The sequence below is a fragment of the Hippopotamus amphibius genome, chromosome 2 (genome assembly GCF_030028045.1).
Source record: "Hippopotamus amphibius kiboko isolate mHipAmp2 chromosome 2, mHipAmp2.hap2, whole genome shotgun sequence".
NCBI lineage: Eukaryota > Metazoa > Chordata > Mammalia > Artiodactyla > Hippopotamidae > Hippopotamus > Hippopotamus amphibius.
The window spans coordinates 119,406,106-119,427,883 of record NC_080187.1 but is presented as its reverse complement, the minus strand read 5'-3'; the positions used below and the strand labels follow the sequence as shown (position 1 = coordinate 119,427,883).

The following is a 21,778-nucleotide window of genomic DNA, read 5'->3' as shown; positions in this document are numbered from 1 at the left end:
GAAAAGAGTTTGCTAGTTTCTTATGAAGTTATACATGCACTGTAGGAGTCTAACTTTTTGTTGTTGTTCTTTTGATGTTTGATAGCTTTTAAGCCTAACACCTCTCTCCTCCCCTCTGTCCACATCTGAGCAAGAAGACAAGACCTCAGCTCAGGTGCTCTCTCCCTTGATTATGGGAGGCTTAAACCACAAAAGCCCCTGCCCATGCTTGGAACTCTCACCCTTGCCCCACCCAACAACCACCATAAAAACTCCAAGCTTGGCTCCTTTCCTTCGTCTTTCAAGCCATTTTTAGAATGGTTTCGTAGCTATCCTGCTCTCCCCAGGAAACCTCATAATGTACTCAGTCTTTCCTTGGTGTATGGGTGGCATTATCAGTCTCGACATCCAAAGCAAACTTGGCAAATATACCTTTGCAGGGTGACCACCATATCCACCCAAAGGCTTGAGCAAGGATGTTTATAGAAACTTTACTGATAATAGAGACTAGGAACAACCCAAATGTGTATCAACTGGGGAGTGGATAAACAAACTGTGGTTCATCTACACAGTGGAATACTACTGAACAATAAAAAGGAACAAAATTCTGATACACGCAAGCATGAATGAATCTTAAAAGTATTATGCTAAGTGAAAGAAGCCAGTCACAAAGGCTACATATCTATGATCCCACGTATAGGACATTATTGAAAACACAAAACTATAGGAACAGAAACGAAATCAGTGGTTTCTTGAGTCTGAGGGCAAGGAGAGGGGATCAAATACATGGTGGCATGAGGGAACCTTATGGGTTGAAAACAAATGGTCCACAAAACATTCTCTTTTCCTTCTGAAGGCTTTACAATGCATTGTTATCATTAACCAGTCTTTTACTATTAAACTTAAATGGCCAATTGAGACAAACAGTTCTGGGACCATTCTTTCACCTCTGATTAAGACTGAAGTAGCAGTATTGAGGGTAATATTCATTTAGCCTTCTGACCTTTCTGGGCACAACTGGTGACCTTGCCAGCTCCAGCTGCCTTCTTGTCCGCTTCTTTGATGACACACACAGCAATCGTCTGTCTCATGTTACAAACAACAAAACAGCCTGGGGGCGGGGAATAGTCAGAGAAGCTCTCAACACACATGGGCTTGCCAGGAACCATATCAACAATGACAGCGTCACCACATTTCAAGAATTTGGGGCTATCTTCCAACTTTTCTCCAGATCAATGATCTATCTTCTCCTTCAGCTTGGCAAACCTGCAAGCAATGTGAGCTGCGTGGCAAGCCAGCACAGATGCATATCCAGCACTGATTTGACCTGGATGGTTTAGGATAATCACCTGAGCTGCCTTCATTGGCGGGTCATTTTTGGTGTCATCAGCCGCACCACCATGATGAACATCTTTAACAGACATCTCCTTGGCACTGAAATCCACACTGTCCCCGGGAAGAGCTTCACTCAAATCTTCATGGTGCATTTCAACAGACTTGACTTTAGTTGTTATTTTGATTGGAGCAAAGGTGACCACCGTTGCCAGATTTGAGAACACCAGTCTCCACTCAGCCTGCAGGAACGGTATCAATACCACCAATTTTGTAGACATCCTGGAGGGGCAGAAGCAAGGGCTTGTCTGTTGGACGAGTTGGTGACAGTGCAATCCAGAGCTTTAAGCAGTGTGGTTCCACTGGTATTGCCATCTTTACATGTGAGTGTCTATCCTTTGAAGTAAGGCATGTTAGCATTTGTCTCCAGCATCCTGTCACCATTCCAACCAGAAATTAGGACAAATGCTGCTGTATCAGGATTGTAGCCAGTTTTCTTTATGTAGGTGCTGACATCTTTAATGATTTCCTCATATCTCTTCTGGTTGTAGGGTGGCTCAGTGGAAGCCCATTTTGTTAACACCAACAATTAATTGTTTCTCACTCAGTGTGGAAGCCAGAAGTGCATGCTCATGGGTCTGCCCATTCTTGGAGATACTTGCTTCAACTTCACCATCACCAGCAGCAACTATCAGGACAGCACACTCAGCCTGAGATGTGCCTGTAATCATGCTTTTCATAAAGTCTCTGTGTCCTGGGACGTCAGTGGTGGTCACGTAACACTTGCTGGTCTCAAATTTCCACAGGGAAATATCAATAGTAACACCATGCTCACATTCAGCTTTCAGTTTATCCAAGTCCCAGGAATACGTGAAGGAGCACTTCTCTATCTCAGCAGCCTCCTTCTCAAATTTTCTGATAGTTCTTTTGTCAATCCCACATTTGTAGATCAGATGGCCAGTAGCAGTAGACTTGCCCAAATCTATGTGCCCAATGATGATGATGTTGGTATGTCTTTCTCGTTCCCATTTTAGTTTAGGTTTATCAGTGGTTTTCATGACACTGGTGCAAAATTATTGTGAAAGTCCAATAATATAGTTTAAAAATAGACAATATATCATAGTCAAGACAAATTTATCCTAAGAATATAAGGTTGGTATAAGATTAGAAAATCTATCAATGTAAGTCACCACTTTAATGGATAAAAGGATAAAAATCATATGACCTCAAAAGATCCAGAAAAATGACTTACTAGAATTCATATCCATTTATGTTGATAGAAAGTCTTAGCAAACAAGAAATAAAAGGTAACTGTTAATTTTATAAATGTTCCTATAAAAAAGCTACCACAAAGCATCCTTACTGATGCAACATTGAAATCTTCCCCTTTGCAACCAGGAACAAAACAATCCACTATTACTTCTGTTGTTTAACATTTTTATTGGAAAACTGAGCCTGAGCAATAAGGTAAATAAAAATAAATGCATAGTGATTGGACAAATGAAAGAACAGTATATCCTTTTTGGAAATAAGATGACAATGTATGTACTAAATTCAAAATGAGCTTACAATAAACTACAACATTGATAAGATATTTTAGCAACTTTGCTGGATAAAAAAATGAAAAGATAAAAGTCTGTGTTTCTACATACCAGCAATTTATAAAATAAAATAGATATTAATTATAATGGAATAACAAAGTTAAAAGTACCTGGAAATAAGTGTACCAAAGTGTGTACAATCTTTTCAGGTAAAATTATAAATCTTTACTTAGATCTATTAAAGAAGACCTAAGTAAATACAGAATTTGTTTTGTTTTTGATCGAAAGGCTCAATGGTGAAGATAAATAACTATATTTAATGTAATCCCAACAAAATCTCAACATACTTTTTCTCTGGAACTTGACAATCTGATTCTAAAATTTATATGCCAATACAAAGAGCTAAGACCGGAGTGATGTCAGCACAATGGCTGAATAAGATATCTCTTACACATACCCCCTCCCACAACAAAAACTTGACATCCATTCATGGACGAAAGTACCCTTGTTGTTGCTGTGGGATCCAGCACCATATGCAAAGGACCTGAGAGGAGTCTTGCTCACTGTGGTCTCAGGTAACAGGAGTACAGAACTCAGAACCACCTATGGATCTTGCAGTGGCCCATAAACTGGCTCCAGCTCCATCTTGGCCATAATACAGAAGGCCTTGGAGAACCCTAATGACCTTGCAGAGGTCCAGGAGTCCAATGGAGAAGTTGTAGCACACCATTGGAGCAAGAGAAATCTGAGACTGGGTGCATCAGAGAGAGTAAGAGGAACCAATTGATTTTACTCACATAAACCTTCTCCCAAGACAGCACAGCTCAGTTTCGAGACAGATTTTCTCAGCCCATGATTTCTTGGAAAGTGGGAGCATATGAGTGAGCACCTGGCTTCTCCAGCTATGCAGGATGCTGCTAAAGAGGTCCATTTCTCTCTGGCCCCATTCAGGGTACTGAATAGTGAGCTGCATAACTTGGGGGCTAGTAGAGGAAAACTGGACTTTCAGTGGGCAGTAAAGGGATGTAGATCCTATTAACTGCATTGTGAACTCCAGCAAGAAACCTGCCCTGAGCCACTGAGAATGCCTTGCCCATGGATCCCCCAGACTGGCCCACAAGTATCCCCAGCACACCATGCATCTCACCCATACCCTGTGGCTTGCTCCCTGTGTGAGCTTCCAATGGCAACAAGCAAACTTTGACAGGCAGCTGGTAAGCATGTGCAGAAAGCCAGCCCAAATCTGTGGGCAAGGGAGACATCACAAATTAGAGCTTTAGCACTGCTTTTGGGAAACAAAAGAGAAGCCATCAACACCCAGCCTGGTGTGTTGCAGGATCAAAGGAAGTCACCCAAGTTGAGAATTCTGCCACAATGAGGGAGCAAGAAGTGCAGAGCAGCTATATCCCAGAAGGTCTGAGAAAACATCAGTACACTAGCAGGGCTGATGGAAGTTATTTATCTTCCAAAGTCAAACAATAAAGACTGGAGGCATGGCTGCTACTTTAAATGTGAAGACAGTAATACAAGACTTCAAGGAACATGAAAAATCAAAGAAACATGATATCAACAAAGGATCAAAATAATCTTCCAGTGACTGACTCTAAAAATGTGGAGATCTGTAACTTACCTTATAAATAATTTTAAATAGCTGTTTTCAGGAAGCTCTATGAGCTACAAGAAAACACAGAAAGACAATTCAGTGAAATCAAGAAAACAACATGAACAAAACGAGAAGTTTAACAAAGAGCTAGAAATCAATTTTTTTTAAAATTCTGGGGCTAAAGAATACAATAAATGAAATGAAACATGAAATTGAGAACACTGACAACAAAATAGATCAAGCAGAAGAAAGAATCTGATTTGTGAAGGAGAAGACAGGATCTTTGAAATTATTCAATCAGAGGAGAACAAGTAAAAGTAAAAGATAAAAAAGAGTGAAGAAAGCACACATGAATTATAGGATACCATCAGGAGAAGCATCTGAGCATTACTGGAATCCCAGAAGGAGAAGAGAAGGAGAAAGGGTCAGAATGCTTATTTAAAAATATAATGGCTGAGAACTTCCCAAATCTTGGGAAGAGATTTGGCCATTCAAGTCCATGAATATCATAGGTCCCCAAACAAATTCAACTCAAAAAGGTCTCCAAACACATTATAATAAAACTGTCAAAAATCAAAGACAAAGAGAATTTTAACAGAAGAAAGAGAAAAGAAGTGTATCACCTACAAAGGAACTCCTATAAAGCTACTAGCAGATTTTTCAGAAACCTACAGGCCAGTAAAGAGTAGGACAGTATATTCAAAGCATTGAAAGAAAAAAACCTACCAATCAACACTACTTTATACAGCAAAATTATCCTTCAGATATGAAGGATAAAGATGTTCCCAAACAAGAGCTAAGTGAGTTCATCACCACTAGACCTGCCTTACAAGAAATACTAAAAGGAGTTCTTCAAGCTGAAATGAAAGGATGTTAGTGAATAATAAGAAAACATATGAATATATGAACACGCTGGTAAAAATAAGAGTATAGTCAAATACAGAATACTCTAATACTGTATTATGGTAATGTGTTAACAACTACTTAAATCTAGTATAATGGTTAAAGGATAAGAATATTAAAAGTAACTAGAGGGACTTCCCTGGTGGTGCAGTGGGTAAGACTCCATGCTCCCAGTGCAGAGGGCCTGGGTGCAATCCCTGGTCGGGGAACTAGATGCTGCATGCATGCCGCAACTAAGAGTTCACATGCCATAACTAAAGATCCTGCACATTGCAACAAATATCCCGCGTACTGCAACTAAAAAAAAGATCCCACATGCTGCAACTGAGACCTGGTGCAGCCAAATAAATAAATATTTTTTTAAAATAAATAAAAATAACTATAACTACAACAATTTGTTAATGAATACACAATATAAAAATGGGTAAATTGTGACATCAAAAACAAAAGAGGGGAAATAAAAGGTAGAGTTTTTCTATGTGCTTGAACTTAAGTTGTTACCAGCTGAAAGTATATTGTTACATCTATAAGATGTTTTATGTAGGCCTTCATGATAACGACAAAGCAAATACCTGCAGAGATATACATAAGCTAAAGAGAAGAAAATCAAAGCTTATGCAGGACTTCCCTGGTTGTCCAGGGGTTAAGAATCTGCCTTCCAATGCAGGGGACGCGGGTTCCATCTCTGGTCAGGGAACTAAGATCCCACATGCCATGGGACAACTAAGCCTGTGCACCACAACTACTGAGCCCATGCTCCTCAACAAGAGAGAGAAAACCTGCATGCCACAACTAGAGAGAAGCCCATGCACCACAGCCAAGAGCCCACGCACTGCAACAGAAGATCCTGCACACCACAACAAAGATCCTGCATGCTGCAACTAAGACCCAGTGCAGCCAAAAATTATATATATATATATATATATATATATATGTAAGTAAATAAATAAATTTGGAACAAAAATCATATGTTATGGAAAATCATCAGTTCACAAAAGAAGACAGCAAGAGAAGAAGAAAAGAACAAGGGAACTACAAATCAGCCAGAGAAAGTTAATAACATGGCATTAGTAAGTCCTTAGCTACCAACAATTACTCTAAATGTAAATGGATTAAATTATCCAATCAAAGGCATAGAGTGTCCAAGTGGATGTAAAAAGAAGACCCAACTCTATGCTACTGCCAGAGACTCACTTCAGCTTTAAGGATATATAGATTTCAAGTGAGGAAAGGAAAAAAGTATTTCAGGTCAATAGAAATTAAAAAAAGCAACAGTAGCTATACTTATGTCAGACAAAATACTCTTTCACTCAAAAGCTGTAACAAGAGACAAAGAAGGACATTATATAATAATGAAGGCATCAGTTCATCAAGAAAATATAACAATTGTAAATGTATGCACCCAGTACTGGAGCACCCAAATGAATTAAGTAAATCCTAACAGATCTGAAGTGAGAAATAGACAATAATGTAATAATATTAGGGGAATTCAGTACCCTACTTTCTACGAAGAATTCATGATCCAGGCAGAGAATCAATAAAGAAACATTGGACTTGACCTATACTTTAGACTAAGTGGAAGGAACAGACATATACAGAGCATTCCATCCAATAGCAGCAGGATATGCTTTCTCCCAAATGCCCATGGAATATTCTCCAGGATATATCATATGTTAAGTCACAAATCAAATCTTGGCAAATTCAAGAAGACTGAAATCAAACCAGTTATCTTTTCTAGCCACAGTGGTATGAAACTAGAAATCAATAACAGAAGGAAAACTAGAAAATCACAAATATGTGGAAATGAAAAAACATAATAATGAACAACCAGTGGATCAAAGACAAAGTCAAAAGGAGCATGAAAATGTATCTTGAAACAAATGAGAATGGAAACAGCATACCAAAACTTGTGGGATACAGCATAAGTAGTTCTAAGAGTGAGATTTATGAGGTTATGGTTTACACTTACATTAAGAAAAAAGAAATAGCTCAAACAACCCAACTTTACACCTCAAGGACCTGGAAAAAGAACAAACCAGCCCAAAGTTAGCAGAAGGAAGGAAATAACAGAGGTCGGAGCAAAGATAAATGAAATAGAGAGCAAGAAAATAATACAAAAAATTAATAAAACTAAGAGGTGATTTTTAAAGATAAAATTTACAAACCTTTAACTAGATTAAAAAATTTCAAGGAAAGGACAACTTTTTAAATAAATAGTGCAAGGATAATCAGGTATGCTTATAGAAGAAAAACTGTATTCCTTCCTCAAACCATAGGCAAGAATTAATTCCATGACATGTGTGAAGTAAACTATAAAACATTTAGAAGAGGGAACATATAGAGTAATATAATTTTATTTTATTTTTTTCACTTTGTGGTATGATTGCTTAAATCAGTAATAAAATAACTACCCATAAAGAACAGATTTATAATTTAACTACATTAAAATATAAAAGTTCTGTACATTAAAACACTTTAAAAATTGAAAAGATAAAGTAAGGAGTGTCAGAAAATATTTTCTAAGGATATAAACAACAAAAGATTAAAATGTATATACATATATATATTCTAAATTTAAACATACAATTTTAAATCTCTGATTCAATAAGAAGGCAGGCAACGAATAGAAAATAGGTGGTACTTCATAATAGAAGAAATAAAAATAGCCAAAATGATATGAAAATTTACTTAAAATCATTGTTATTCAAGGAAGTCCATATTAAACCATGGGGAGATACCACTCTATCCCCTCAGAGTGGCAAACATTCAAAACCTTTAGAGTTATGAGTGTTGTTGAGGATATGTCACAACAAGAACTCATTCAGCATTGGAGGCAGTGCATATTAATCCATCCCTTTGGAAAACAAGTTGTTATTAAATGGTAAAGTGGTGATATCCATATCATTACTCCCAGGAATATATAACTTTGAGAAGCTCTTGCATGTGAGAACCATGACAATATGAACAAGATTGGTCATGAAAGAAAGCAGAGTAGTCCCAAATTAGAAAACACCTCAAGTATTCATAGTAGTAGAATGGATAAATATACTGCAGTAGAGTCATACAGCAGAAATGTTCTACAGCAATGCAAATAAACTACAGTTACATGTAACAACACTGATGAATGTTACAAAAGATTGAATAGAAGAAGCAAGACATAAAAAAGTAAATCTATGATTCCAGAGATTCCATTTTCTGAGATATAGTTGACATAGAGTATTTATTTATAAAATTGTATTTATTGAGATATAGTTGACATACAATAAGCTGCATATATTTAAAGTGTACAATTTGATATTTTTTTCTTATTAGTAATGTATATATGGCAATCCCAATCCTCCAATTCATCCTGCCCCAACCCACCCCCCTGCTTTCCCCCCTTGCTGTCCATATGTTGGCTCTCTACATCTGTGTCTCTATTTCTGCCTTGCAAACCAGTTGATCTGTACCATTTTTCTAGATTCTGCATATATGCGTTAATATATATTTGTTTTTCTCTTTCTGACTTACTTCAGTCTGTATGACAGTCTCTATGTCCATCCATGTCTCTATATATGTCCCAATTTCATTCATTTTTATGGCTGAGTAATATTCCATTATATATATGTACCACATTTTCTTTATCCATTCATCTGTTGATGGACATTTAGGTTGCTTCCATGACCTGGCTATTGTAAATAGTGCTGCAATGAACATTTAGTGCATGTATCTTTTTGAATTATGGTTTTCTCTGGGATTTAATCCCAGTAATGGGATTGTTGGGTCATATGGTAATTCCATTTTTAGTTTTTTAAGGAACCTCCATACTGTTCTCCATAGTGGCTGTATCAATTTACATTTCCACCAACAGTGCAAGAGGGTTCCCTTTTCTCCACATGCTCTCCAGCATTTATGGTTTGTAGATTTTCTGATGATGCCCATTCTAACTGGTGTCAGGTGATACCTCACTGTAGTTTGATTTGCATTTCTCTAATAATTAGTGATGTTGAGCTGCTTTTCATGTGCCTCTTGGCTACCTGTATGTCTTCTTTGGAGAAATGCCTATTTAGGTCTTTAGCCCATCTTTTGGTTGGGTTGTTTGTTTGTTTGATATTGAGCTGAATGAACTGTTTATGTATTTTGGAGATTAATCCTTTGCCTGTTGATTTGTTTGCAAATATTTTCTCCCATTCTGAGGATTGTCTTTTCATCTTGTTTGTAGTTTCCTTTGCTGTGTAAAAGCTTTTAAGTTTCATTAGGTCCCACTTGTTTATTTTTATTTTTATTTCCATTACTCTAGGAGGTGGAAAGATCTTGCTGAGTGTTCTTCCTATGTTTTCCTCTAAGAGTTTTTTATAAACTCTTACATTTAGGTCTTACATTTAGGTCTTTAATCCATTTTGAGTTTATTTTTGTGTATGGTGTTAGGGCATAGATTCCATTTATATGCAGCTCAGAAATAAGCAAAACTAAAATGTATTGTTTAGAGATGTAAACATAGGAGACAAAATCATAAAGCTAAGCAGAGAGATGATCATCATGAAGATCAAGATTGTGATTGCACATAAACTGGAACAAGAGGGTTTTAATCATGAAAGAACATTCATGTGCTTTTCGGGGATCTGTAACTTTTTATTTCTTAAACTGGGTAGTAATTACATCAATGCTTGCTTTATAATAATTTGTTAAGTTGTACATCTATGTTTTGTTTACCTCTTTGCACATATTGTGTTTAACAATGAAAATTTTTAAAATGTGTATTACTTACCTGTTATAAAAATATTTACCACAACATTCAAAAGTTTAAGTAGGCAAGTATTTATCTCACATATCTTCTGAAGGCCAGGTTTTGGGAGTGTCTTAGCTGGGTGGCCTTGAGGTCAAGCCATTGGCCGGGACTATAGTCACATGGCTTGACTGGGGTCAGAAAATCCACTTCCATGAAAGTTGACACACAAGCTTGTTGGCTGGGGGCCTCAGCTCCTTACCACGTGGACCTCTTCACAGGGCTGCTTGAGTTTCCTTACCACATGATAGCTGACTTCCTCCAGTGTGAAGGATTAAAGAGAGGAAGAGAAGAGTGCAATGCCTTTCATAACCTAGTATCAGAAGTCATACACTGTCACTTTGCCACATTCTATTCATTAAAAGGAAGTCATTAAAGTCCAGTCCATGCTGAAGGATAGAGGAATTAAACTCCATCTCTTCAAGGGAATGGTATTGGAGTATTTGTGGACATATTTTAAATCACCATAAATTTTATCAGAAGACTAACTATAAACAAATTCAATGTAGAGTAGCTATATTAGGAAAAGTATTTGCAACATATAGGAAAGCAAAATGACAATCAATTGTAAGTGAAGATAAGAACTCAATATACAAACTGAAAAAAAGACACGAAAAAATTCTAATAAGAATATAAGAGGAAAAATATAAACATTGCTAGTGAAAATGAAAATCTGAGTTTTTACAGCTTTTTTTGAAAGAAATATCACAATATATATTAATGTGGAGACTTCAACCACTGAATATATGAAGGATTTATTTTTTAAAAGGAGACCAATATGTATAAAACATATGGAGATGTTTATTTAACATTATTTATAGATGAAAAAAGCTGAAACAAATTGAATGACCAATAAATACACAAATGTTTGAATAAATTATGACACATCCATGCTGTGAAAACATTTTTTTTAACTTTCTATTGACAACTAGTGTACATACAGAAAAGTGCAATATTGCATGCATAAAACCTAAAGAAATACCAAGATCTGGTCATACTCATGAAATCAGGATTCCAATCAAGAAAGAGGGACCCCCAAAGCCCTCTCAGCTTCATTATAGTCTTGAACCTTTCAGGGTAATCACTATCCTGACATCTGAGAACATAGATTAGTGTTGCTTTTTTTTTTTTTTTTTTGTACTTTGCATGCATGAAATCATATAGTATGTTATATGGTGTATTATACAGTTGACCCTTGAACAACACTGATTTGAACTATGGGTTAACTTATATGCAGATATTTTCCAATAGTAAATAGTATAGTACTACACAGTCCGTGGTTGGTTGAATCTGCAGATGCAGAGGAACCATGGATATAGAGGGTCACCTATAAGTTATACATGGGTTAACCCCCATGTTGTTCATGGGTCAACTATAGTTTTATTTTCCTTTATATTGTATTTGGAAGATTCATCCATACTACATATAGTTATAGGTAATTGATTCTCATTGTTGCACAGTATTTTATTGTGTCTCATCTTATTTAGCCACACCACTTTTTTGCATTATTCTGTGACCAGCAGAGGTTCCTTTATTGTTTGTCTGTAAGCGTCAGTGTGTGGGGAGGGAGAGGGTACAATAGTGGCTCCTTCTCCTGGGAGTGAGTGAGCAGTGGCGCACTGTTGTTTCAGTCGGGCTTGGAGGTGCCTGTTGCAGAAGGACACTAGTGGCTCAGGCATAAACAGAAAGTCTTAGAGTTGGGCCTCTCTCGGTGTTTTTTTGTTGTTGTTGCTGTTGTTGTTGTTGTTGTTGTTTTCTCTCGGCAGCCTCCCTGCTGCTGGCGTTGCAAGGGGTTTTAATCTAGCCCCGCCCGAGTGCCTGAGGGTGCTTGTTATCCCTGAGCGCCTTAGTTGGCCCACAGAGCGTCTCTCCACTGCCTGTTGCAGAGGCACCGAAAGAGAGAGAGAGGCTATGCGTGCGGCTCCTCCCCGCCCCCCCGCCTGTGAGCCTGCAGCCTCCAGCCGCCATCATGGCCGGGCAGCTCTCTGGGACGGGCACTCCTCTCCGCGGACCTCCTCCCTCCTGTCCCCTCGGTCCGTCACCCTACCGGCAACAATGTTTCTCACCCTGAACCAGCTCTCCGGTTCCCACGCTCCCGCTCCCTGACCCTCCGTTCAGCCGCGGATCGATGTCTCGGTCTGGGAACGCTGAGCTGCGCTGCGGACCCTCCGTATGTTTCTCACTCCCTCCCGTCTGCCACAGCTCCGCCGCTTCACCCTCTTTGAGCCTTCGTAGATGCCCCCCTACCGGCTGTGTCGGGCTCCCCTCGGTCCTTTCTGGTGTCTGAGGTCGTCTGCTGGTGTTCAGCTGGTTCTCTGTGGTTATTACTGCATCCTTCTGTGCATTCCCAATGCATCTGTGGAGAGGGATGCACTCCACGTCTCTCTACTTCGCCGCCATCTTTTCTCTCCAGTCCTCCATGCTCCGCCACACCACTTTTAACAGGTATTTAGTTTCCAGCTTTGGACTATTATGATTAGTGCTATGAATATTCTAGCATGTGTTTCTTGGTGAGTATATCTACACATTTCTGACAGATATATATGTAGGAGTAGAATTGCTGGGTCATAGGATATGCATGTGTTTGGCTTTAGTAGACTCTGCCAAACAGTATTCTAAACGAAGTGGTTGGACCAATTTATGCTAACATCAAGAATGTATGAAATTTGCTGTTGCTCCACATTCATGCCAACACATGCTTTTTCCATCTTTTTTTGCATGGGTCATGAAATGGTTCTCATGTTTCTTCTAGAAGGCTAATTGTTTTTTCTTCACATTTAGGTATGCAATTCATATGGAATTAATTTTTATGTATGGTATGAGGTAAGTGTCAAGTCACATTATTTTTTCATATGGATATTCAATTGACCTGGAACAATTTATTGAAAAGATCATCCTTTACTATACTGTTTTGATGATGGTAGCTTTTTAGTATAGTTTGAAATCAGGGACCATGATACCTCCAACTTTGCTCTTCTTTATCAGGATTGTTTTGGCTATTCAGCTCTTTTGTGTGGAAAGATACACTGTGTTCATGAACTGGAAGAATTAATGTTGTTAAAAATGACCATACTACCCAAGGCAATCTGCAGATTCAGTGCAATCTCTTTCAAAATACCAAAGACATTTTTCACAGAACTGCAATAGATAGTTCTAAAATAAAAAAACATAGAAGACACAGAATAGTCAAAACAATCTTGATAAAGAAGAACAAACAGCTGGAGGTATCATGCTCCCTGATCTCAAACTATACTATTACAAAGCTACAGTCATCGAAACAGTATGGTACTGGCACAAAAACAGACACATAAATCATTAGAACAGAATAGAGATCCCAGAACTAAACACACACTTTTATGAGCAGTTACTCTATGACAAAGTAGGCAAGAACATACAGTGGGGAAAAGATAGTGTTTCCAATAATTTGTGTTGGATAAACTAGAGAGTTCCATGCAAAAGAATCAAACTGGACTACTTTCTCACACCATAAAAAAAACTCAAAATGGATTAAATGTAAGATCTGAAAACATAAAACTTCTAGAAAAACATAGTCAGTACACTCTTTGGTCTTAGCAATATTTTTTTGGATGTGTGTCTTCAGGCAAGGAAAACAAAGGTAAAAATAAACACACAGGACTACATCAAACCAAAAAGCTTTTGTATAGCAAAGGAAACTTTTAACAAAATGAAAAAACAGCATGCTGAATAGGAGAAGGTATTTGCAAATAATATCCAATAAGGGGTTAATATCTAGTATATACAAAGAACTCATATAACCCAACACCAAAAAAAACTAACAATCCAATTGAAAAATTGGCAGAGGATCTGAATGGACATTTTCCCAAAGACATACACACAGCCAATAGATACATGAAAAGACTAAATATCAGGGAAATGTAAATCAAAACCACAATGAGATATCACCTCACACCTGTCAGAATGGCTATTACAAAAAGACAAGAAATAACAAATGTTGGTAAGGATGTGGAGAAAAGGGAACCCTTGTGCACTGTTTGATGGTACAAACTGGAAAACAATGCGGAGTTTCCTCAAAAAATTAAAAATAGAACTACCATATGATCCAGCAATTCCACTTTGGGTATTTTTCTAAAAACAAAAACACTAATTAGAAAAGATATATGCATCCTTGTGTTTACTGCAGCATTACTTACAAGAGGTAAGATATGGAAACAACCTAAGTGTCTGCTGATAGATAAATGGATAAAGATGTGGTATAGTATACACAGTGGAATATTACTTAGCCATAAAAAAGAATGAAATCTTTTGAGATTTTGATGTGACAACATGGATTGACCTAGAGGTTATTATGCTAAATGAAATAAGTCAGGCAGAGAAAGAAAAATGATGTAAGATTTTAACTTATATGTAGAATCTAAAAAGCAAAGCAAATGAAAAAATGGACAAAATAGAAACAGACTCAGATACAAAGAAGAAATAGTGAGAAGAAATAAGGTAGGGAGTGGTAGTTTGAGTGAAATAGGTAAAGGAGATCAAGAGGTATAAACTTCCAGTTACAATATAAATGAGTCATGAGGATGAAATGTACAACATGAGGAATATAATCAGTAATATTGTAATATCTTTGTATGGTGATATAGCATAACTAGACATATCATAGTAAACATTTTCTAATGTACAAAGATATCAAATCACTATGTTGTGCACCTGGAACTAATATAGTGTTGTAGGTCAATTATGTTTCAATTTAAAAAAAAAACTAGTTCTTTGAAAAGATCAATGGAGTTGATAAGCCTCTAGCCAGTCTAACTAAGAACAAAAGATAGAAAACACAAATTAGTAAGACCCAAAATAAAAGAGGGACATTACTACAGATCCCATGGATATTAGAAGTAGAGTCAAGGAATACTATGAACAACCCTATGTCCACAAATTTGATAACCTAGATTAAATGGAGTAATTCCTTGAAAGACACATCTTCCAAAACTCACACAAACAGAAAAAGACTCTGAATAGGCCTGTATCTATTAAAGAAATTGGATCAATAATTAATAACATTTCAAAACAGAAAGCAGCACGTCCAGATAGTTTCACTGGTGAATTCAAACATTTAAGGAAGAAATTATGCCAATTCTATACAATCTCTTCCAGAAGATACGTGCAGAGGGGAAACCTCCTAACTCATTATATGAGGCCAGTACTACCCTAAAACCAAAACCAAATGGTCTTTAAAAGAAAACTACAGACTAATATCTCTCATGAGCACAAACGCAAAAACCCTCAACAAAATATTAGCAAATCAAAACCAAAAGTGTGTAAAAATAATTATACACCATGACCATGTGAACTTTATCCCAGGTATGCAAAGTTGGTTTACCATTTGGAAATCCATTAATCTAATCTATCACATCAACAGGCTAAAGTAGAAAAATCACATAATCGTAATCAATAGATACAGAAAAAGTATTTGACAAAATCCAATACTCATTCTGATCAAAACTTCTGGCAGACTAGGAATAGAGGGGAACACTCTCAACTTGAAAAAGAACATCTACACAACAGCTAAACCTTATACTTAAGGATGAGAAACTAAGCTTTTCCACTAAAAGCAGCAACAGGGCAGATGTCCTCTCTCACCGCTCCTTTTCAACATCATACCAGAAGATCTAGATAATTCAATAACACCAAAAAAGGGAAGTAAAAGTTATACAGAATGGAAAAGAAGAAATAAAACTATCTTTGTTCATAGATGACATGATTGTCTATACAGAAAATTCAAAAGAATTAACAAAAAAATTTCTGGAACTAAGGTATTATAGCAAGTTTGCAAGATATGAGGTTAATGTACAAAGGGTTAACACTTTCCTTATCCCAGCAATAAACAAGTAGAATTTTAAATTAAAAAGATATTACCATTTACACTAACACTCAAAAAATTTAAATCCTTAGGTGTAAATCTAACAAAATACATACAAGATCTATATGAGGAAAACTACAAAACTCTGATGAAACAAATAAAAAAGAACTAAAGTGTAGAGATATTTCATGTTCATTGATGGGAAAAACTCAATTTTGTCAAGATGTTGGTTCTTCGTAACTTGATCTATAGTTTCAATGCAATCCCTGTTAAAATGCCAGCATGTTATTTTGTGGATGTCAACTGAGAGATTCTAAAGTATATCTGGTTTCTTTCATTGTGCAAAAGCTTTTAAGGTTCATTAGGTCCCATTTGTTTATTCTTGATTTTATTTCCATAATTCTAGGAGGTGGGTGAAAAGGATCTTGCTTTGATGGATGTCATAGAGTGTTCTGCCTATGTTTTCCTCTAGGAGTTTTATAGTGTCTGGCCTTACATTTAGGTCTATAATCCATTTTGAGTTTATTTTTGTGTATGGTGTTAGGAAGTGTTCTAATTTCATTCTTTTACATGTTGCTGTCCAACTTCCCCAGCACCACTTATTGAAGAGGCTAACTTTTTTCCATTGTATATTCTTGCCTCCTTTGTCAAAGATAAGGTGCCCATTAAAAGCTTCTGCACAGTGAAAGAAACCATAAACAAGACTAAAAGGCAACCCTCAGAATGGGAGAAAATACTTGCCAATGAAGCAACAGACAAAGGATTAATCTCTAAAATATACACACAGCTCACAGCTTAATACCAAAAAAGCAAATTACCCAATCCACAAGTGGGCAGAAGACCTAAATAGACATTTCTCCAAAGAAGACATATAGATGGCCAACAAACACATGAAAAGATGCTCAACATCACTAATCATTAGAGAAATGCAAATCAAAGCCACAATGAGGTATCACCTCACACCGGTCAGAATGGCCATCATCAAAAAATCTAGAAACAACAAATGTTGGAGAGGGTGTGGAGAAAAGGGAAGTCTCCTGCACTGTTGGTGGGAATGTAAGTTGGTACAGCCACTGTGGAAAACAGTTTGGAGATTCCTTAAAAAACGAAAAATAGAACTACCGTATGACCCAACAATCCCACTACTGGGCATATACCCTGAGAAAACCATAATTCAAAAAGATACATGTACCACAATGTTCACTGCAGCACTATTTACAATAGCCAGGATGTGGAAGCAACCTAAATGCCCATCAGCAGAGGAATGGATAAAGAAGATGTGGCACATATATACAATGGAATATTACTTAGCCATAAAAAGGAATGAAACTGAGTTATTTGTAGTGAGGTGGATGGACCTAGAGTCTGTCATACAGAGTGAAGTAAGCGAGAAAGAGAAAAACAAATACCATATGCTAACTTATATATATGGAATCTAAAAAAATGGTACTGATGAACCCAGTGACAGGGCAAGAATAAAGATGCAGACGTAGAGAATGGACTTGAAGACATGGGGTGGGACGTGAAGTGGGAAGCTGCTGCATAACACAGGGAGATCAACTCGATGATTGATAATGACTTAGAGGGGTGGGATAGGGAAGGTGCGAAGGAGTTGACGGAGGGAGGGGATATGGGGATATATGTGTAAATACAGCTGATTCACTTTGTTGTACAGCAGAAACTGGCACAACAGTGCAAAACAATTATGCTCCAAAAAATAGCTTAAAAAATGCTCATCATTATATGTCATTAGGAAATTGCAAATTAAAACAATAGTAAGAGTATGGTACTGGCACAAAAATAGAAAAGAAGATCAATGGAATAGAATAGAGAACTCAGAAGTAAGCCCAAACACATATAGGCACCTTATCTTTGACAAAGGAGGCACGAATATACAATGGAAAAAAGACAGCCTCTTCAATAAGTGGTGCTGGGAAAATTGGACAGCAATATGTAAAAGAATGAAATTAGAACACTTCCTAACACCATACACAAAAATAAACTCCAAATGGATTAAAGACCTACATGGAAGGCCAGACACTATAAAACTCCTAGAGGAAAACATAGGCAGAACACTCTATGACATCCATCAAAGCAAGATCCTTTCTGACCCACCTCCTAGAATCATGGAAATCAAATCAAGAATAAACAAATGGGACCTCATGAAACTTAAAAGCTTTTGCACAGCGAAAGAAACCATAAACAAGACTAAAAGGCAACCCTCAGAATGGGAAAAAATAATTGCCTATGAAACAATGGACAAAGGATTAACCTCCAAAATATACAAGCAGCTCATGAAGCTTAATACCAGAAAAGCAAATAACCCAATCCACAAATGGGCAGAAGACCTAAATAGACATTTCACCAAAGAAGACATACAGATGGCCAACAAACACATGAAAAGATGCTCAACATCACTAATCATCAGAGAAATGCAAGTCAAAGCCACAATGAGGTATCACCTCACACCAATCAGAATGGCCATCATCACAAAATCTGGAAACAACAAATGTTGGAGAGGGTGTGGAGAAAAGGGAAGTCTCCTGCACTGTTGGTGGGAATGTAAGTTGGTACAACCACTATGGAAAACAATTTGGAGGTTCCTTAAAAAACTACAAATAGAACTACCCTATGATCCAGTAATCCCACTACTGGGCATATACCCAAAGAAAACCATAATCCCAAAAGAAAGTTGCACCATAATGTTTATTGCAGCACTATTTACAATAGCCAGGACATGGAAGCAACCTAAATGCCCATCAACAAATGAATGGATACAGAAGATGTGGCATATATATACAATGGAATATTACTCAGCTATAAAAAGGGATGAGATGGAGCTATATGTAATGAGGTGGATAGACCTAGAGTCTGTCATACAGAGTGAAGTAAGTCAGAAAGAGAAAGACAAATATTGTATGCTAACTCACATATATGGAATCTAAAAATGGTACTGATGAACTCAGTGACAAGAACAAGGACGCAGATACAGAGAATGGACTGGAGAACTCGAGGTTTGGGAGGGGGCAGGGGGTGACGGGGAAGCTGAGACGAAGTGAGAGAGTAGCACAGACATATATATACTACCAACTGTAAAATAGATAGTCAGTGGGAAGTTGTATAACAAAGGGAATCCAACTCGAGGATGGAAGATGCCTTAGAGGACTGGGGCGGGGGGGGGGGCGACTCGGGGTGGGGGAGTCAAGGAAGGGAGGGAATATGGGGATATGTGTATAAAAACAGATGATTGAACTTGGTGTACCCCCAAATAAATAATAAATTAAAAAAAAGAGTTTTTGCATAGCAAAGGAAACCAGAAACAAAACAAAAAGACAACTTATGGACTAGGAGAAAATATTTGCAAATGATGAGACTGACAAGGGCTTAATTTCCAAAATACACAAACAGCTCATACAACTCATTAACAAAAAAAACAAACAACCCAATTAAAAACTGGACAGAAGATCTAAATAGACATTTCTCTAGTGAAGACATACCGATGGCCAGTAGGCACAAGAAAAGATCCTCAACATTATTTATTATTAGAGAAATGCAAATCAAAACTACAATGAGGAATCACCTCACACCAGTCATAATGGCCATCATTAAAAACTCTACAAATCGGGACTTCCTCGGTGGTGCAGTGGATAAGACTCCTCCTGCCAATGCAGGGGACATGGGTTCCATCCCTGCCCCAGGAAGATACCACATGCCGCAGGGCAACTAAGCCCATGTGCCGCAACTATTGAGCCTGCGCTCTAGAGCCCATGAACCACAACTATTGAGCCCATGTGCCGCAACTACTGAAGCCCACGCACCTAGAGCCCGTGCTCTGCAATGAGAGGCCACCGCAATGAGAAGCCCGCGCACCACAATGAAGAGTAGCCCCCGCTCTCAGCAACTAGAGAAAGGCCATGTGCAGCAATGAAGACACAATGCAGCCAATAAATAAATAAAATAAATTTATAAAAAACAAAACAAACAAACAAAAAAACTCTACAAATAATAAATGCTGGAAAGGTTGTGGAGAAAAGGGAATCCTCCTATACTGTTGGTGGGAATGTAAATTGGTGCAGCCACTGTAAAACAGTATGGAGGTTCCCTAAAATAGTAAAAATAGAATTACCATATGATCTGGCAATCCCATTCTTGGGCAAATATCCAGAGAAAACTCTAATTTAAAAAGATGCATGTAACACAGGGAGATCAACTCGATGATGGGTGATGACTTAGAGGGCTGGTATAGGGAGGGTGGGATGGAGTCAAGGGAGGGATGGGATATGGGGATATATGTATAAATACAGCTGATTCACTTTGGTGTACAGCAAAAACTGGCACAATAGTGTAAAGCAATTATATTCCAATAAAGAGCTTAAAAAAAGTAAAAAAATTAAAAATTTTTAAAAAGCACGCACCTCAACATTCACAGCAGTGCTATTTACAATAGCTGCAACATGGGAGCAACCTAAAGGCCCATTGATGGGTGAATGGATAAAGATGTGGTATGTACATATACAATAGAATATCACTCAGCCATAGAAAAAGAATGAAATAATGCCATTTCCAGCAACACGGATGGGTAGGGCAAAAGGGGAAAAAAAAGAATAATACCCACACTTCTCAAACTCTTCCAAAATATTGCAGAAGGAGGAACACACCCAAATTCATTCTACGAGGGCACCATCACCGTGATACCAAAACCAAACAAAGATGTCACAAAAAAATAAAATTACAGGCCAATATCACTGATGAATATAGATGCAAAAATCCTCAATAAAATACTAGCTAACAGAATCCAACAGCACATTAAAAAGACCATACACCATGATCAAGTGGGGTTTACCCCTGTAATGCAAGGATTCTACAATATATGCAAGTTAATCAATGTGATACATCATATTAAAAAACTGAAGGATAAAACCATATGATATCTGAATACAAGAAAAAAAAACTTTTGACAAATTTCAACATCCATTTATCATAAAAACTCTCCAGAAAGTGGACATAGAAGGAAATTACCTCAACATAATAAAGGTCATATATGACAAATCAACAGCCAATATCATTCTAAATGGTGAAAAACTGAAAGCATTCCCCCTAAGAACAGAAACAAGACAAGGGTGCCCACTCTTACCACTATTATTCAACATAATTTTTGGAAGTTTTAGCCACAGCAACCAGAGAAGAAAAAGCAATGAAAGGAATCTAAATTGGAAAAGAAGAAGTAAAATTGTCACTCTTTGCAGATGACATGATATTATACATAGAAAACCCAAAAGACTCTACCAGAAAACTGCTAGCACTAATCCATGAATTTAGTAAAGTAGCAGGATACAAAATTAATACACAGAAATCTCTTGCATTCCTATACACTAACAAAGAAAAATCAGAAAGAGAAATTAAGGAAACACTCCCATTCACCACTGCAACAAAAAGAATAAAATACCTAGGAATACACCTGCCTAAGGAGGCAAAAGAGCTATATGCAGAAAACTATAAGACACTGATGAAAGAAATCAAAGACGATACAAACAGATGGAGGGACATACCATGTTCTTGGACTGGCAAAATAAACATTGTGAAAATTTACAGATTCAATGCAATCCCTATCCAATTACCAATGGCATTTTTTGCAGAACCAGAACAAGAAATCTTACGATTTGTATGGAAATGCAACAGACCCTGAATAGCCAAAGCAATCTTGAGAAAGAAAAACAGAGCTGGAGGAATCAGGCTGCCTGACTTCAGACTAACTTCCCTGGGAGAATGCATGGCATGCCTCAGGCTGTTGCATCTTCATGCCATCCTCTGCCTCTGTA

At 37.4% G+C, this 21,778-nt stretch overlaps 1 pseudogene; it reads right to left on the bottom strand.

Annotated features, from left to right (window-relative positions):
* Positions 1-965: 965 nt before the first annotated feature.
* Positions 966-2,369, bottom strand: LOC130844473 (elongation factor 1-alpha 1-like; annotated as a pseudogene).
* Between the last annotated feature and the right edge of the window lie 19,409 nt (positions 2,370-21,778).